Genomic DNA, 18,152 nt, shown 5'->3' with positions numbered 1-18,152 from the left:
TGGAACAATCTAGGCTTTTCTCTCCCTGAGATCTCGCGCTCTCCATCCTCGCCACCCCTGAGGCCACAGTCTCCAGTAACCAGCTCGCTCCTCCCTCGAGCTGTTCCCGAAAGCCCCACCAGGAGGCGTCCTTTGCCCGCCGAAGCAGGCCGGGCTCGAACTCTTCGGTGCCGGGGTGGGCGCCCCTTTGCGCAGGGCGGTGCAGGATGCGGGCTGCGCCCGGGTCCCCCAGAGGTCGATCAACCGCAGCGCCCGCACCTCGTCCCGCGGCCGTTCTGTCGCGCGCGCCCCTCGCGCCCCTGCCCGGAGCCGCGTCCCCGGCCCCGCGCCTCCCGCTCGGCCTCGGTCCCCCCTCGGGGGCGGCGGCAAGTTTGCCCCCGGCTGCTCGGCCCCGCCACCGCTGCGCTCCTCCAGCGCCTGGGCCCCGGGCGCGCCGAGAGACGCGGCGGGCGGGCAGGCGGCCCGGCGCGCGGGCCCCGAAGGGGCGCCCCCGCGGCTGGCGTGCGCGGGCCGTCGCAGTTCCCGCGCTGCCCGCCGGGCGGCGCCCCGCGCCTCGACCGCGCTCCTCCCGCGCTGCCGGCTCCACGCTCGCTCGCAGCCGGACACAGACTGCCTTCAGCTGCCAGCGGATCGCGCTGGAGCCGCCGCGGCTGCTGCGGAAGAAGAAAAAAAAGGGAAACAACAGCCCGGCGGTCAGCGGAGCAGCGCCCAGCCCCAGCTCAGCCCCCGGAGTGCGGAGCCGCCCAGGTAAGGGCAGGGCCCGCCGCGGCGCCCCAGGCCCGCACCCGCGCTACCCCTGCGCCCCCCGCGTCCCATCCGCGCGGAGCTCCGCGCGCGCCCGGATCCCCTACTTCTGACGTCTCTGCCTCTCCTGCCCTCCGAGGCCGCGGCCCCGCACCCTTCCCCTGCCCCCGCCCCCACCCCCTTCCCTGCGCCCTTCCCTCCCTCTCCCGCCTTCAGCCAGCGTGTCCCCTGCACTCCCGGTCCCTGCGTCTCCCGAACGGGCTCCGAACCCCCATCGCTCTGCGCCCGTAGTTCCTCCAGTCTCCATCCCCATCTCCCTCCCTCCGCATCCCTTCTCCGGGCTCGCCGGCCTCCCGCTCTGGTCCTCCCCCTGCCCCTGTGCAACTCCCAGCTCTGCCTCTGCCCCCTGCAGGGATGACGGCCCCTTCCCCACCCCAGCGCTTCTCCCCACACCTCGTCACCCTCCGCTTCGGTCGCCTCGGTCCCCGGCTCCAGTGCCCCGTCCCAGCCCGGAGCCCACGAAGCCCCCTCCCCCTTTCCTTACTGCCATCTGCCTCGACTGCCCCCGGCGCCTTCCGTGGACTCCTGTCACCACCTCCCCACCCTACACGCCGTCTCGCTTCGGGGGAATAGCGTCCTATGAGAAATGACCCTCTTTCCCTGGACTAATGAGACTCCTACCCATCCCACCCTAGTTCACCCGAGTGGGAAGTGAGGGAGAAACTCTAGAGACCTGCATTTGGGCGTATGATGCGGGAGGGGGCTGGCGAGGAGAGGGGGAGGGGAGCTGCCTGAGATTCTCTCCAGTGAGGACTGGCAAAGCGGTGAGAGGCTCAGACCTGGCCAGGGTTGGTGGCCAGCTTGCGACAGCTGGGACAGGGGTTTCGGGGCTCTGAGAGCACCTGTGTCTCTTCCTCTGGCTCCCTTGAGCTGAGGAAAGTGAGAGGGGAGGAGTTGGAGCCCGGGGAGAGTTGGCCTTTGGGCTGGGGAGGCCGCGGCAGGGGAGGACCCGGGCCCTCTGGGCCGCCGGCCTGGCAGTGGCGGGGCAATGCGGCCGAGCTTCCCTCCTGCCGGACCTCTGGCTGCACAGCTCTTGGCATCTCTACTTTGTGCTGCCATCTTTCTCCTGGTGCTGTTGTCTGGTGATGCCACAAGGTGCCACCTCCCTGCCTCCCTCCAGTGGCTCTCCTGGGCATGTCTCCCAAGGGCCTGGGTTGTCTGGCAAGGGGAGGGGCCCTCTGGGCTTGGCTGGGCCCCTGTGCCAGGCAGTGGGTGCCAGTCAAGACGAGACCGAGAGGTCCCAGGACTGGCCGAGAGCCCGGAGCCCTGCCAGGAACGAAGAGAACTACCTTCACCTAAGCTCCCTGGGTGACAGCGATGCTTCCAGGAGCACCTGCCAACGGCAGGCGTGGTATCTCCCAGGATAGAGGATGCCTGGGTTGGCAGTGGGCACCTGAGAGAGAAATCTGGTCCTGTTTGCTCCCTGAGTGTCTGTGCTCATGGGATGGGGCGAGGGCCGGGGAGAGGTCAGCTGTGCTCCGATCCCACCCGGAAAGGAAGCCCCGGGAACTCCACTGGGCATCATCAGGCTCGTATTTGCTGAAGCTGCAGCTCATGCCTCATCATTAATCAGGTTTATTATGTTCCTCACTGGCTGGATGTGTTCCTCAAGGTCACGACCCTTTGGAGAGTTAATCTCATATGCATACATTACAGTGTCTGGGTTTGTTAGTGGAGGGGGGTTGAAAGGAGGTTCTGGTTTTCTGTGTTTTCCCTGTCACCCCACCTCCCTAGGCATCTTGATCGTTGGCTAGCATTTTCCCCAGCACTCAAAGTTCTTCCTAGAGACTGGGTCTGCTGCCTGGTCTGGCTGTCCAGTGTGGTTTTCCCTGAGGATGGAAAGGGAACTTTGCATGGTGAGAGAGAAGTGGAGACTCCAGGGAGAGGGTCCCAGCTGCTGGGGTGCAAGGCCTCCTGGACAGTGGGCCTCAGCTGCCCCCAGTGTGGGTCTCAGCCCGACCGAGATGGAAGGAAGGAAGGAAGAAGGGCAGGATGACCTGTCCTGGGTGACGGGGAAAAACTGTGCGGAAAACAGGAGGAACAGCGAGTAGGAAGCCTTTGGCCATGTGGCTGGTGCGAGTGGGTAGTGGCAGGGAATATGTGTGGGAAGAAAACATCTCTTGTTGCTTCTGCATAGTATGGATCCCTTATGTGGGGATTGAGTTCTGCAGTTTTCCAAATGCTTTTTAGAAAAATTACTTCACTTGATCTGAACCAGACAAGCGTTTTGTCTGTACCACTGCCTTGCAGGGAGCTGTTATTGATCCCCCGGAAACTGATGCTCACAGAGGTTAAGTGACTTGTCCAAGGCTCTGCAGCCATACCTGAGGCCTCTGGGCTCCCAGCCCAGGGCTCTTGTGCTACTACTTGTTGCTTTTTAAAGTCTCAGCTGTTCAGCCCTTCCTCTCCACATCCTGTGCTTGAGCCCTCACGTTCTCCAGTGTCAGCTCAGCACCTCTCCCTGCTCTGGGAGCTGGCTGGTCCTAGGTTCTGCACTCTCCCTGCCCGTAGACTGGCTGCTCCGGTGCCCTGGTTGTCCTGCCCCCCTCACCCCAGCCCATCGCTTCCTCTTGCCTCCCTCCTGCAGAGAGTTCCAGGTTCTCCCAGGCACGTGGCCTGGTCACCTTGGAATTCTTGGCTCCCCCATCCCACTGGTGCCCAGCCTGACCTTTTTCCCCGGGCACTGTCCCACTTGGGGCTCCAGTGGCTCACCCCTGGGTTATGGTAACACAGCCTTCTCCCTGGGCAGCCTGCAGGCAACCGGCCGCCACACCTGCCTTCCTGGAAAGGATGGTATTTGTAACATGTGACCAGGTCTCCAGAGCGTCGGTGGCCCTGGGTTTCTGGAGAGAGTTCCCAGACTGTGGTCTGGAGTTTATGGCGTCCACATGCTGGCCCTGACCTTATGCCTCTGGACGTGACCCTCTGCCCCCCTCACCCCAGACACTCTATGCCTCACCTTTTCCTTTCCTCCTCTTTTCTGCCCAACTACACCTTTCCCAGCTTTCAAGGTGCAGCTGGAGCCACACAAGGTGCAGGCTGGGAAGGACCCCACCCGCCCCCATGCTGGCCTTCCGTCCCAGCAGGAAGTGGAGGCAGCTTCAGCTGCTAAGTGCTGGGTAGACCTGGGGTTCCTCTCCTGGTGTCACTCCCTGAGTGACTTTGAACAAATGGCTTAACTTCTCACTTGCCTCACCTGTAAAATGGGGATAATCTCACCTGCCTGAAAGGGTTGTTGTGGGCATGAATGGGAGCAGAATGGGAATGTGGTTTGTTAGCCCAGGAGGTGTCCGGGGAGCATCCCCGGGTGGCTCCTCCCACACTGCCTCTGTGGTTTAGCTCCCAGCTCCTGCCTGCTCTGGAGAATTACCTGTCCCTGTTTGTCTCCCCACCTAGACGGCAGGTCCCGTGAGGAGCAAGGCCTTTGCTTGCTGCCTTTTCACATCCTTGGCTCCAATGGAGCAAGCCCTGTCCGTCAGCATCCCATAAATCGGCCCCTGCTCGTAGTAGGAACTAAGAAGTAGTTGGTACTTGATAAAAATATTTGGTTACATAAAATAGGGTATGCCTTGCAGGTAGCAACTCCAATATGAAAAAACATTTTAAACCACAGTACCAGCCGAGGTAAATGATGGGAAGGAAGGAGAGAATCAATTTAACGTTATACTGCCTGCGAAGTCTGCTCATTTCACTCAGTCACCCCCCGAGACCCTGTGAGTTAGACGTGATCATCTCCATTTTTACAGGTGAGGAAGGGGGTTCACAGGGGGCCCTGTGGTGTAGGTGTAACCCGCTCCGTGCCATGTCACAGACCAAGGAGGGCTCCAGAACCCCACTTCTTTCCCCTAGACTTGGGCCTGAAAAAGGAAAGGAGAGGCTCTTTATAAAGAGATACGTCCCAGGCTTTCTTTAAACAGCTGAGCACCTCTGTCATCTCCGTGCAGCCCAGCAGGGATGGGGGGTGGTTACCAGCACCTCGGGGAGGCAGGGCCTCCTTCAGCAGGGTTCTGAGCGGTGGCGAGCACAGGAGGGCACGGTTGGCACGTGCGGCACGTGTGTGGACGCGCAGTGGCCGCCGGCTAAGCAGGTGTTCAGACAGGGCTGGAGCTCAGGGATGGGAGGAAGGACTTCCCGGCGAGGAGGGGCTGCACAGGTCCAGTGGGGACAGGGGTGTCCCAGGGATTGGGTGATGGGCAGAAGGGACGGGGCAGGTGAGGCAGGGTCCTGTCTGCGGGGAGGAAGGGGGGCAGGGCTGGGGCAGAACTAACTCGAGGCTGCAGGACCTTGAGAGCCAAGGAAAAGGGGTTCGGGATCCTTGGGCAGAGGAGAGCGGCGCCCGAAGGGGGGCGCGGGCCTGGAGGGTGGTGACGGCACGGGGGTGCACTTGAGCGGCACTTCCACGGAACGGCAGAATGTGCTGACAGATTGGGCCTGCAGATGAGGGAGCAGGAAGTGTCGGAGGGAACGTCGAGATTTCCAGCCTCGGTCTGGAGGATGGTAACGCCGCTTTCGGGAACACGGGGGCCAGGGTGGGGATGTGGGTCTGAGGGGGGCTGGGAAGTGTGTTCCCAGACGTGCTGTGAGCGGGGCGATGGGGCGTTTGGGGGTCGTCCTGGGTGGCCGTGGGGTCCTGGACAGCAGCCCACCCATCTGTGCGAGGGTGCGTGCCTAGGGGCATGGGCTGCCCAGGGGGCTGGTCCCAGGCGGTTCTGATGGCTGAATCTCACTCCCCAGACTCCTGGGAGCCCCCTCTATCCTCTCCTCCTGGCGCTGGGACCCTTGTGCCCAGCACTTACTGTGCCTGTCACCTCCAGGGGACCATGCCTTGCACAGAGCGGCTGCTAAATAAATATTTGTCTTATTTAACTGGCCTCAACTCGTGTTTAGTAAGTGTTTGTTACAGAGATAAGTTTGTAGAACACGGTGGGTGAGGAGGGGAGAGGAAGGCTGGGTGGGCCTTCAGCCGCTGGGAGTGAGGGTTCTCAGGCTCCTCCGTCACACTGGGCGTTGATCTCTGTGACTCTCTCCTCCCCTCTATGGCCCCCCACTCAGTGCTGGACCCACCTGTTCCCCAGGATGCTGGGGCCCCTGTGGTGGGGGAAGGAGAGAGGGTCCAGAGGCCGGCAGGCCTCCCTTTGTTACTCAGTCCTGGGTTTGAGACTGGCCTGCCCCGCACCTGGGGGTTAGCCCTGCCCCGCACCTGGGGGTTAGCCCTGCCCCTCACCTGAAGTCCCCCTCTTGCCTCCTAATTCCTTCTTCTGCTTTTCTCAGGTAGCAGTTTGCTCAGAGGAAGCAGAGAAAACCAGGTGGCGGTGGTTATCTCTTTTCAGGGTGCTGGGGGGGTATTTTGGCCATGGAGAGGCTGAAAGGGAAGCTGGGTGTGCACAGTCTCGGGGGGCATTTTGGGTGGGGAGGGGCTATGCTGTGGACCCGTTGGGGAGAACTGGCTTGGAAACGGGAAATCCAGGCTACTTTTCGCTGCCTCAGGTTCCTCTCTCTACAATCTGGGGCCTATGATAAACTCGACATCATGGGTTCCCGATTCAGTGAGATAATCACGTGGAGTAGAGGCTCCCCGGAGGAGGGAGCAGGGAGGGGTGTGACCCCCCAGGACAGGGAGAGTGGCTGTGGAGAAAACACATATTTAGAATTGGAGTTTAAGGGCCAGAGTTAAAGCGGAAGATTTAAGAAGATGAGAAGTCAGTAGCCCAGAGGAGGTTAAGATGTGTAAGTGAGAGGCTGGCTACAAAGCACACTTAATAACAAGGAAAAGTTTAAGAAGCCCAGGAGGATGGGCACATCCCAGGCGCCAGGGACACTGAGGGGGTTTCTGCTGTTCAGCCTGGCAGGGCCCCTGAGGGGGGAGGCTGGGTTTAGGGATGAAGTGCCGCTGTCACCTTTTGGGGACAGCTCTCTGCTTCTCTCTGCCTGTCGGGTGGCCTGAGCAGGGCACCCTGTTCTTCCTCCAGAGGCTGTGTGGGGCGGTGGTGGCCACTCCTGGATCAGATTGCACGGGGATCCAATCTCAGCTCTTCCAGTCCCATCGGTGTGGTGTTGGCCAGGGGCTGAGGAGCGACATACCCACCTCTGTGAGTCTCAGCAGGTGCTCTAAGTGCTTGTGAAATGGTTGCAGTTGCTATTGTTAGAAGTACGATTACGTTTTCATCTTTACAGAGTCTCTCCCAGCCCTGTTCAGTTCCTAAGATGTTACAGAATACCATCCCTAGCAAGGTCGGTGAGAGGGTGGGAAGGCCTTATTGGGAGGCAGCAGGGGCATTTTTTGAAATCATCAGAGAAGTCTAGAGTGAGTTCAGTCCAAGCCCCAGACAGAGGAAGGCCCTGAGGTTCAGGAAGCTTAAGTCACTTGTCCAGGTTATAAGGCGGGGAGTGGCAGAGCTGGGGCATCCTTTTCACTGGGCTTTGTGGCCCTCCACACAGGAGTGAGAGGCTGGAAAAGAGAGACTTCTACAAATCATTTGGTCCCATCCCGGCATCCAAACAAAATCCGATTAGAACTAAGAAGGAGAATGATCTTGATTCTTTAAGGCACCAGACCGTGCACTCCTTGAGGGCAGGGATACAGCCTTGGGTTTTTGTCTCTAGCACTTGGCTGACACATAGTAGGTACTCAGTATATACTTGTTAAATGGACAAATTAGTTCACAACACCACCACCAATGACAATAATAACAGCTAATAATTATCGACTGCTTATTATGTACCAAGTATGATGCACAGTGCTTTCCATATATGATCTTAGTTCATCCTCTCAGTAACTTTAAGGTACTATTATTACACCCATTTTACGGATGAGGAGGCTGAGATTCAGAGCAGGTGATTAATTGGCCCAAAGTCTCATAGTTAGTAAAAAGCAGAGTTGGCATTTATACCCAGGCGGTCTGATTTCACACTCTGGTGGTAAAATTTCTGTGTGCGTGTGTGGATGCATACATGTGTGTGCACACATGAACATGTATGTGAAATATGTACTGATTCTCCCCTAATTTCCTAGACTCCCTCTGGCTCCCTCACTACTTCTCCTGTTCCCCATCCTGTAGGCAAGGAGGCCAGGCATGGAAGGGAGCAGTGGCCTCTTGCTGCTCTGGTGCTTGTCTTCCCTTGGCCTGATTCCTTTGACCCCTGAGTGAGAGGGCACTGGCAACCCTGGGGGAACGATTAAAGATCACCCCCAACAGAGCTTCTGCAGTGGTACCTGATCGTGTGCCAGTCTTTTCCAACATGGAGGCCATCCAGGCGAGGGCCTGGGGTGGAGGCCAGAGGAGGCAGCCACGTGAAGCCTTCACAAGACTCTCGTGAGCCGAAAAGTTTGAGCATGATGGAGCTCAGGTGACACGGGGCCCCGTGAGGTCCTCGACCCAACCCTGCCCAGACCAGCCGGGGTCAGTGTGCTCTCTATCCCCCAAGGACCCCGGTCCAGGCTGCTCTGCATGGCTGCCCAGAGTATCGGGGGGATCTCCCTGGGGTCTTGGACTCTCAGAAGCATCGTGGAGCCTGGAAAAAGTCCGAAGGCACCCTGCTGTTACGGTGTGGTTATTATTGATCTTTACAGCATCTCCCTGGCCTAGTGTGGTTCATAAGATCACAGCAGAAGAACGTCCCCAGCAAGGGTGGTGACGGGGGGAGTTTGGGCATCTCTCTTTCTAGAGGCAGCAAAGACTTTTTTGGGAGTAGAGAGAGCTAGAGTAGGTTTGGGGGGGCAGAAGGCCCCCATGGAGTCATTTCCTGGGGGGAGGTCGTGGGTGGAGCTTGTCACCGGGCCCACACCCCACCGCAAACCTCCGTCAGCACAACTGGCCCTTGAGCTGAGGCTGCCAGTGCCACTTCCTGGTGGCTATCACGTATGCAGAGACTTGTGATGTCTTGGTGACCTCTTCTCCCCCAAGGATCTCACAGGGCCACAAACCTGAGAGGTAGATGGGGCAGGTAGGAATTATCATTCCAGACTCAGAATTTCAGTAACTAGCCAAAAACAAAAGAGTTAGGGATTGAGAGGTTGGATCAGAATCCAGGACTCCTGCTTCCTGCCCGGGGCTCCGTCCACACACCTGAGGCCTTCTGAAGGCCACCGCTGCCTGTGCAGATGGCGGAAGCAGTGGTCCTAGGGCACACCTGCTCTTCCCCAGCTTGAGAACGTTGCACAGAATAAGGCAACATTTGTCCAAGAATGATAATGCCTATTTTATTGCTGGGAAAACTGAAACCCAGGGAGATTAAATGAATCACAGAATCTTATTCCTAGAAGGAACTTGAGATCATTCACTCAGCATCCTATCTATGCCTTCCTCGTGTCCACAGACAGAATCTCCACTGGCTAGTTATCTAGCCTCAGCTGCCTCTTCCTCCTTTTCCTCCCCCTCCTCCTCCTCCTCCCCCTCCTCCTTCTCCCCATCTTTTTTTTTAAAACATTGTTAATAATACTTTGCTTTAAAAAAAAAAATTAATTAATTTTTGGCTACGTTGGGTCTTCGTTGCTGCGCGCAGGCTTTCTCTAGTTGTAGTGAGCGGGGGCTACTCTTCGTTGTGGTGTGCGGGCTTCTCATTGCGGTGGTTTCTGTTGTTGCAGAGCACGGGCTGTAGGTACGCAGGCTTCAGTAGTTGTGGCACGTGGGCTCAGTAGTTGTGGCTCGCGGGCTCTGGAGTGCAGGCTTAGTAGTTGTGGCGCGTGGGCTTAGTTGCTCTGTGGTATGTGGGATCTTCCCGGACCAGAGCTCGAACCCGTGTCCCCTGCATTGGCAGGCGGATTCTTAACCACTGCGCCACCAGGGAAGTCCCTCCTCATCCTCTGAAAGCTAACATTATTGAGCACTTACTGTGTTCTAGTTGCTTGAAATGTATTGAGTTGATCTTCCAACAACCCTATGAAGTAGCGACTATCATCTCATTTTACAGATGAGTAAACTGAGGCTCAGAGAGTTGCATAGCTTGCCCAAGGTGACACACCAGTAAGCGGTGGAGCCTGGGTATAAACTCAGCAGTCTGGGCCGTGCTTTTGACCACTCGTGAGGCAGGCCATCCCTCCCCGGGGAAGCTGTTAATGAGGGAGCACGTGGGAGCACCCAGCACATTGCCTGGCATGTAGAAGGTATTCAGGAAATGCTAGTGATTCTCTTCCAAAGGTATCAGAAGGTTTTGCCTCATACGAGCCAAATCTACTTCCCACGGGTCCTTGTTCTGCACCCTTCCTTGGAGCCCCATGAGGCACTTCTACCCTTCTTCCCCTTCCAGTCCTGGGGATGTGAAGATACCTCATGAGCAAGAAGCAAAGCCTTATTCTACCTGGGTTTCTGTTCAAGACTCTTTCCCAAATGGAGTCCCCTAGCAGGAGGATGATGGCCTGGAGCTGGGGGGGCGTGCGGGCTCTGTGAAATGTGCAAGGCTGGGACTGGCCTCGGGCAGGTAGGTGCCCGATCCTTGGTCATGTCCATTTATAGCACACATTGCCCGAGTGCCTCTTAGGTGCCAGGCACGGACACAAAGTGGCACAGGGTGGGCTCCCCCCAGGGCTGGGCCTTTACTAAATGTGTGCAGAAGTATCTTCTGAATCTGTCAGATGATGGATATTGGGCCTCAGATCCTGGGGGCAGGGGACTGAGGACCAAGGTGACCACCTGCTCCTTTGAGCTCCTGTGAGGCCGGGTGATGCTGCAGACCCCCCACCAGAGGGCCGAAAAGTTCAGATGACCCAAATCTAAGGGTAGGCAACTAGGTGGAGAAAGCTCACCCAGCTAGGGTGAGTATGGAAAGTAGCACTGTACCATTCTCCTTTGCAAAGCAAGAGTCTTGCCAGAGTCCAGAGTAAATAGGCTGGAACATGAGATCTGCCAGGTAGGGTGCAGATCGGAAGCAAACAAGGCAATTGCATGAGGCGAGTAGTGGCAAGTCAGCTGAGGAAGTGCGCTTCCATCAGCATGAGGCCAGCCAGGCTGGCGGCTCGTGGGCTAGCTCTTCCCCTCAGCTCCCCTTTGGGGAGGGGGTTAGCAGAGGGGGATGCTCAGGGCTTGACCTTGGGCCTCAGGAACTGGGGTGGACCTTTGTCCCATGTTCCTGGGCCAGGAATGCTACCCCTCTTGTCACGTCTCAAGTGTCCATCCTCATATGTCCTGGCAAATCCTCACAGCAACTTATACTCTAGGGATTATTGGTTCCATTTGACCCAGGAGATGACGGATGCTCTGAGAGCCGGGTAATCGGAGGTCACACAGCTGGACCATAGCATTGCCCCTTTATTCTGTACCTGTGGCTTCTCCTGGTGGTTGGTGCCTCTCCAAGGAGCCAGTAGGTGTCTCTGCCTGAGCCTCCAGTCCCCGTAGAGGAGGCTCACCTGGGGGAGGGTCAAGGGCAGGTGACCATGAAGCCGGCCAGGCCACAGTCAGATGCTTCAAGGAGGTCAGCAGAGGTCATTGTCTGTCTCCCCAGGACATGAGCTCCACTGGCACAGGGCCTGTGTCTGTTTCTCAGCATTGCATCCCCAACAGCTAGGATGGTACCAGCATATAGTAGGTGCTCAATACGTATCTGTTGAATGAATGGCCTCTTTGGGGAGCCCCTTGTGTGCAGAGGCCCTGGATGGTAGAGCCCAGGGCTAGCAGTGAGCCTCGGCTCTGGAAAGCTTGGATGGGCTGCTTCAGCTCACAAACGTGTGGGACCAAAGAGTCAGTTGTGTAGATCTCAAAGCACATTTGCCCGGTGGATAGTGGGATTAACACAACCCGTGATGGAGCCGAACCAGTACAAAGGGCAGCCCTGGTCCTCCTGGACCGTGGCCCCAAGCACTTCAATGCCTCCTCAAAACCAGCCGAGCCTGGCATCAGGGGCCGAGGGGGGCTGGACGGGGGTGTCTAGTGGGAGCGGGGGTGGCACGTGCGGTGAGAGCTCTGACTTTTAGATCAGGGTGGGGACACTGCCGCTCCCGTGAGTCAGGACGAGGCTCTGGGAGCAGAGGCCTGAGCGCCAGGGGTGCTCCCCTACACGCAGTGTAAGCCAGGGGCGGCATGCCTCCAGAATGCACTTCTTCCCGGTAGAGTTAACGTGGAAGGGCCGCGGGCAGGGTGGGCGTAAGGACTGCGGGGCAGAGGACCTAGGAAAAGGCTGCCTTTTGTGGGGATGGAGGGCCCCAGGATTTGGGGCGTGAGCCGAGGCCCTGCCTGACCTTTCAGCCCCTGGATCTTGGGGCACAGTCAGGTGCTGCACGTGGATGCAGGGTCCCAGTGACGCCTGCTGCCTGGTGCTGGCTGTGGTCAGCGGTGTCTGCTGGGTTTCCTCCTTGGCCCACTTCTGCTGATTGGTGGCGGTGCCTGCAGTGCTGGATTGAAAAGGGTCTGGGTCCGAGCGTTGGCTCCCTGGGATGGGGCCTGGGTTTGACTTGGGATGTCTGCCAGGGGCACAGGGTGCAATAAATTTGTCAAGTCGGGTTTAGTCCAATCAGCTCATTTTACAAGTGAGGAAAACGAGACTCAGAGAGAGGCAGTAACTTGCCAGAGGTCACATCACTTGCAACATCAGTATTCGAAATGGGGTGCCCTGGCCCCTGGTTCTTCCTTGTCTCACACCTCTCACTAGATTGGCTCTCCAGGAGTCTCTTATCAAACCAGGGGAGCAAGTGCCCTGCTCCACTGCTCGCTATTCACTGGTGCCCCCATGCTCCCCAGCTGCTAGCCAGCCCCATCGGTCCTGGGCAGGGCGGGGAATGAGCCTGGGAGCAGGCCCTGCCCTCTGGGAGTTGTGACCCCAAGAGCCATGTGGGGAAGAGACAGGCAGAGATGTCTTGCAAACCCACAGGAGGCAGTAAACACACACCCGTCCGGGACAGGGACATGCCAAATTAGCCGTGTGTTAAGACCCAGTGTCCAGGCTGAAATGGGCAGAGTGGGCCAGGCTGATGGCTCTCCTCTGAGCAATCCCAGGAAGCTTCCTGGAGGAGGGGACTTCCCTGCAGCTTGGGGTGGAGGGTGGGCTGGTGTGATGTATGGGAAGTAACCTGGTGTGGTAGAAAGATGACAGGAGGGGGCCTTGGCCAGCCTGGGGTTAGAGTCTCCACCTCTTTACTTACTCTGCAGCCTTGGACAAGTCTGTTACTATGTCTGAAGCCTCTGTTTGCTCAGCAATAAAATGGGGATAATAAAACACATAATCTAGGGCTTGGGGAAGAGCAAATAGGATAACATCTATGGAAGGGCTTCTTAAGTCAGGTGCTTTCAGTACATATTGTACGACTTTACATAAGATTCAAGAACAGGCAGAGCAATCTATGGTAATAGAAGTCAGGATAGCAGTCACCTTTGGAAGAGGACAAGGGGGATGGAGAGGGTTCTAGAATGCTCATAATGCTCTTTCTTTATCTGAGAGCTGTTTCTGTGGGAAATTCACTGAGCTCTACACTTATGTGCACTTTTCTGTACGTACATTATACTTCAATTTAAAAACTTTTTCTTAAAAAAGTGCTTGTAATGCTTAGAATGGCCAGGTTATAACAGCCAGACACTTGACGGAATGTCCACGAGGAGACCTGGAATGACGTTAGTAGAAATCGTAGCGGGTTTCTGTGGAATATTTCAGGCAGTATGCTAATCACTTCACATGCATTTTCTCATTTAATCCTTCCACAGCCCCCATTTTACAAGTGGGGAAACTGAGACTCAGAGGGGTTATATAAGTCGCCCAAAGTCAGCCAGCCTGGGGCAGAGGTGGGCACAGACCAGATCTGACTCCAGAGCGGCCCTCTTGGTAGAGCATGAAGGACATAGATGTTGCCCTGACCCCTTCCTTGGCTAATTGGGGGGGGGGAGGGGGTGGTTCCTGGGTCTGTGTTGTCTTTTAACTTGAAGGTACCAGGGCCCCGCTGGCCCGCAGCTTGTGGTGGAACATGCAGAACAGCGCCGTTCCCGAGCTGGTCCCAATCTGGAGATGCCTCCAGAATGGGAGTAAGTGGGAAGCAGGAACCAGAGGAACGCATTTGTCTGGAGAGCCTCTAGATCGTGCAGGCGGGGTGGGGAGGGGAGGGGACTGTGTGGGGGGTCCAGAGTAAATGATGCCATGCTCAATTTAAACCTTCCAGGGCAGATCCCTGCCAGGTAAGAGGGACAATGGCAGTATTTCTCCTCCCAGCAGCCAGGGCAAGACGGAGCTGTTCTGCATAATGCGAATTCCTTCACCGACCCCCAGAGCCTGTGCCAGGGGATTTGCACCTTCACAGAGGCCTTGCTGCCAGGAGGAGCCCAGGGCACATTTGCCTCTTCCTGGGGTGAGCTGGGGGCTGGGAGGAAGATGGGAAGTCAGGCACTTTCGTTGCCTTTATTCTTTGGCTAAGCGAGTCAGCGGAACTCAGACTCAGCAGCCCTGCCCTGTGCCCTTGTCTAGTGGGAGAGAGATGTCATTGTGTTTGCATTTAAATGCAACTGGCAAAGCAGATAAAGCCTTATTGTTGTCCAAGGTTTCCAATCACGTGGGGAAACGAGGGCCCGGTAGCATCATTCAGGGTGCTGGAGGGCAGACAGCTTCTGTGCCAGCAGAGCCGCTCACCTCCTCTGGGAGGCCTGCCCTGATAAACCCCTTCAGCTCTTTTTTTTTTTTTTAAACACCTTCATTGGGATATAATTCACATACTTTTTTTTTTTTTTTTTTGGGTCTTCATGGCTGCGTGCGGGCTTTCTCTAGTTGTGGCGAGCGGGGACTACTCTTCGTTGTGGTGCATGGGCTTCTCATTGCGGTGGCTTCTCTTGTTGTGGAGCATGGGCTCTAGGCGCACAGGCTTCAGTAGTTGTGACATGCGGGCTCAGTAGTTGTGGCTCGCGGGCTCTAGAGCGCAGGCTCAGTAGTTGTGGTGCATGGGCTTAGTTGCTCCGTGGTATATAGGATCTTCCCGGACCAGGGCTCGAACCCGTGTCCCCTGCATTGGCAGGCGGATTCTTAACACTGCGCCACCAGGGAAGTCCACCCTTTCAGCTCTGGATGGTTACATCCCAGCCCTCAGCAAGGAGGTACATAAACACTGTGAATAGAGTAAACACACTAGCAAGTTCTGGTCGTTTATGATTGTTTTTATCTTAAGTCTATCTCTAGTACGTTGGTCCTGTCACCCCTATTTGTCTGGAGGCTGGCTGAAGGCAGGGACTAGGAGGACCCTTCCTCTGGACCTCCCTTAGGGATTCCATCCATGTAGCAAGTACCAGTCTGCAGTGCTGGCTCTAGTTCCCCAGTGTGGAGTTGACTCTCTGCCTCAGGACCTTTGCACATGCTGTTCACCTGCTTGGAACCCCTTCCTCCAGCTCCTCTCCTACTTTTGCTTCTCCATTCCTCTTCCAGGAAGCCCTTTCCTGCTGCTTCCTGCAGCCTAAGGGGGCCCCTCTTGCAGCTCCGCCCACTCCTGTGCTCCTTCCCTTCGGAGCACTCCCCAGACTGCACTGTAATGGCCTGTTCATTGTTCAGTCTCCCCCGCTGGGCACCGAGCTCTGAGAAGCCAGGGATTGGATTGGGCCGTCACATCCACTTTTGTGCCACAGCCTCTAACACAGAGGATCTCGCTGAATGTTTATTGAAAGAAGTGAGGCCGTTGAGCACCAAAGTGAGGGGTGAGGTTCCAGCGCTTCAGTTTGGGAGCCCAGCTGCTGTGTCCGCCTGCCCTGGAAGGAATGCCCTTAGCCATGACTCCCTCCAGCTGAGTCTGAGCCCCCAAACAGCTGTAGAGGCAGGAGTCTAGAGCCCAGTGTGGGCACCAGTGGCCACATCTGTTTTGCTCAGTGCTGAGTTCCTGACATCTGCACACAGATGCTGCATCAGAGTGTCCCACACATGTGCCTGGAAGTTCAAATGTGTCAGCCCCCTGTGGGGAGTTGGGGGCAACCAGGAAAGGTGCTGCCCATCCTTTATCCTTCGATGGAACTGGATGGAGGTGGTTTCAGGTGGCCTAGACTCCTGGTGGAGAGAAGTCTTCCCCCCCAGCTTCTGTCCCCACTGTGTGCAAATTGCTTTTAGGCGCTTTCACATCCAGTTTCTCATTTAATCCCCCCAGCAACCCTGAGAGGTGGGTGTTATTGGCCCATTTTACAGATGAGGAAACGGAAGTTCAGAGTGGTTAAGTCGACATGCCCCAGGTCACACAGCTGGTAAACAGCAGAGCTAGGATCCAGTTCTTTTTCTAGCATTACAGCCCCACGGTAGCTGCTCTTCCTTCCAGGCAGCTCAATGCCCCGCTTAGGAGTCAGGGAACCCCAAAGTGTGAGTCCTCAGAGCACACCCCTGTCCTTGCTTGGCCCCTGAGAGTCCGTGACCTTGGAAGGCCTGTGTCCCGACCACAAAGTGCGGGTGGGGAGGAAGTCTGGCTTTGACAAATAGCCCTGTGGTCTCAGGACGGGCAGGGCTAGCTCAAGTGCAAACAGCGTATTATTATTTATTACTCATGCTCCACTGCTAATAAAATTTGAGTTTTAAAAATAATGGTGAGCAAATGAATTGGTCGATGGCCTGTGGGGAGAGGATGCCGGGAAGGATATTTCATGGAGACGAGTGACAGGGGGGCTAAGCCATTGCAGGTTCCTTACTGGGCTGGGGGATGGGAGGGCTTATTTTGGGGGGCAGCTCTCCACACCTGGTCGTTTTCCTGGTCCAGTTCGAGAAGTCATTAATCTGCATGTTAAAATTTGTTGAAAGCACATTTGCCAACGGTGGCAGCATCTCCAGGCTGAGGAGGAAGCTGTTGGCTGGGGGAATAGCTCTCAAATGTCTATTTCAGTTTTCTGTGCTTAAAATCTGTAATTTGGAAAGCCGCTTCCTGCAAGGTCCCATGCCTGCCATCCAATGCGTGCCTCCGTTTCTGACACCTGAGTTATAGAGCAGGATGGGCTCTGCCAGGCAGGGCAGAGACCTAAGAAGGTTCTAAGAAAAACGGAGGGACATATCATAGGCTCCATGATGCCTGGGAATTAGGAAGAGAGACAGCAGGCCCTGGGGAGGGGAGGGGACTCAGAGCCACCCCTCTCGCCTACGATAGACAGCACCTCTGTCCCTGTAATTCATCGGTCCTGCTGTGTTTCAGGAGCATCACAGGCTGGAAAAAATGTAATTTAAGAAAGATAAGACCTGCTACTGTGTGACTTTGAGCAAGTCATTTAGCCTCTTTGTGACTTAGTTTCCTCATCTATAAAATGGGGGTGATGAGACCCACTGGGCTCACTTCATAGGATCAAGAGGGAAAACAGGGCTGTGTTAAGCCAAAGGGATATGATAGCCTTTCAGATATTTGGAGACAGCGCTCATGCTTTCCTCAAGAAATGGCTTTGCTTAAAGCTGGGCTTTTGCAGGGCTTAGAAAATGGGAGGGGGTTTGGGATTTGCGTGTCTAGGTAGTACCTGCAACATCTTTCAGATTTCATCCATCAGCAGTGATGGACGAGGAGCGGCATTGCCTCCCCTCCCCCCTCCCTTTGCCCTCCCCATCCCCACCATGGACACCAGCTCTGCAGCGCCGCCCAAATCAGTGCTTAGAGACCAAGAGTCGCCAGCCCCGTGGACTCAGCACTCCGCACACATGTTCTCCAGTTCTCAGCCAGCCTTGAGGTGGGCACCAGTATTATCCCATTTTACTGGAGCAGGAAACTGAGGCTCAGAGCAGTGAGGGGCCTGCCCAAGGTCATGGTTAGACCTGAGCTCTGCCTGGCTCCTCCAGCATCCTGCTGCCTCAAGGTTCTGGCCCACGGCTGCCATGCCAAGGGTTGGGTCAGTGACCTCGGGTTATCCCTGTGGAGTGGCTACCATCCCCCTTCCTCTCTTTTACCCCCAAATGGAGACCCTCCTCCTGCCCCATCTCCAGATGCTCTGAGCGGGAAGAAAGACTTCAATGCACCCGGCCAGTATTTTATCTTCCGAGCACCATGGACTGCGGGGAGCCGGACATCCAAAGGCCAAGCTGGGGCCTGTGGCTGCTTGGACTCCTGGGCTGCAGATGCAGAGATGGTTGCCTGATTCTGATTTTGGCCTCTTTGAATCCTCGGTTGCCCCTCCCCAGTTCCAGAAGTGGCCTGGCCCTGCCGCTTTCCCCAGCATCCTCTCTCCAGCCCTGAGGCCAAACTCTGAGTGTTCACGGAGGCCCCCCCTTCACCCCAGCGTCTTTTGATCTGGCTGACCCACTGCCATGGGGTCTGCCCCAGGTGTGGGCACCGGGGCCTGGTGGCCCTGCAGTGTTAGCAGGGAGAGTCCAAACAGCTGGGAGGCACTGAATCCAAGGTCTTGGCAGTGCGGGGAATGGGTATTGCTTAGACATTTTGTGTAAATTAGTAATATGATAACTGTTATTTGAATATCCATTGATTGCCTGTCAGAGGTTTGATTTATTCT

General features: G+C 56.5%; 1 protein-coding gene across 2 annotated transcripts in view; it reads left to right on the top strand.

Annotated features, from left to right (window-relative positions):
* Positions 1–656: 656 nt before the first annotated feature.
* The window catches only part of GRIK4 (glutamate ionotropic receptor kainate type subunit 4), a 455,581-nt gene continuing 438,085 nt past the window's right edge, over positions 657–18,152 (top strand). For both annotated transcript variants that reach the window (XM_061202461.1, XM_061202462.1), the window contains exon 1: positions 657–747. The gene's annotated coding sequence lies outside the window, so the exon portion shown is untranslated. The remainder of the gene's footprint in view (positions 748–18,152) is intronic.

Source organism: Eubalaena glacialis, chromosome 10, assembly GCF_028564815.1.
Source record: "Eubalaena glacialis isolate mEubGla1 chromosome 10, mEubGla1.1.hap2.+ XY, whole genome shotgun sequence".
NCBI classification, from domain to species: Eukaryota; Metazoa; Chordata; class Mammalia; order Artiodactyla; family Balaenidae; genus Eubalaena; species Eubalaena glacialis.
The sequence above is the reverse complement of the archived record's forward strand: the minus strand, read 5'-3'. Positions and strand labels throughout refer to the sequence as shown.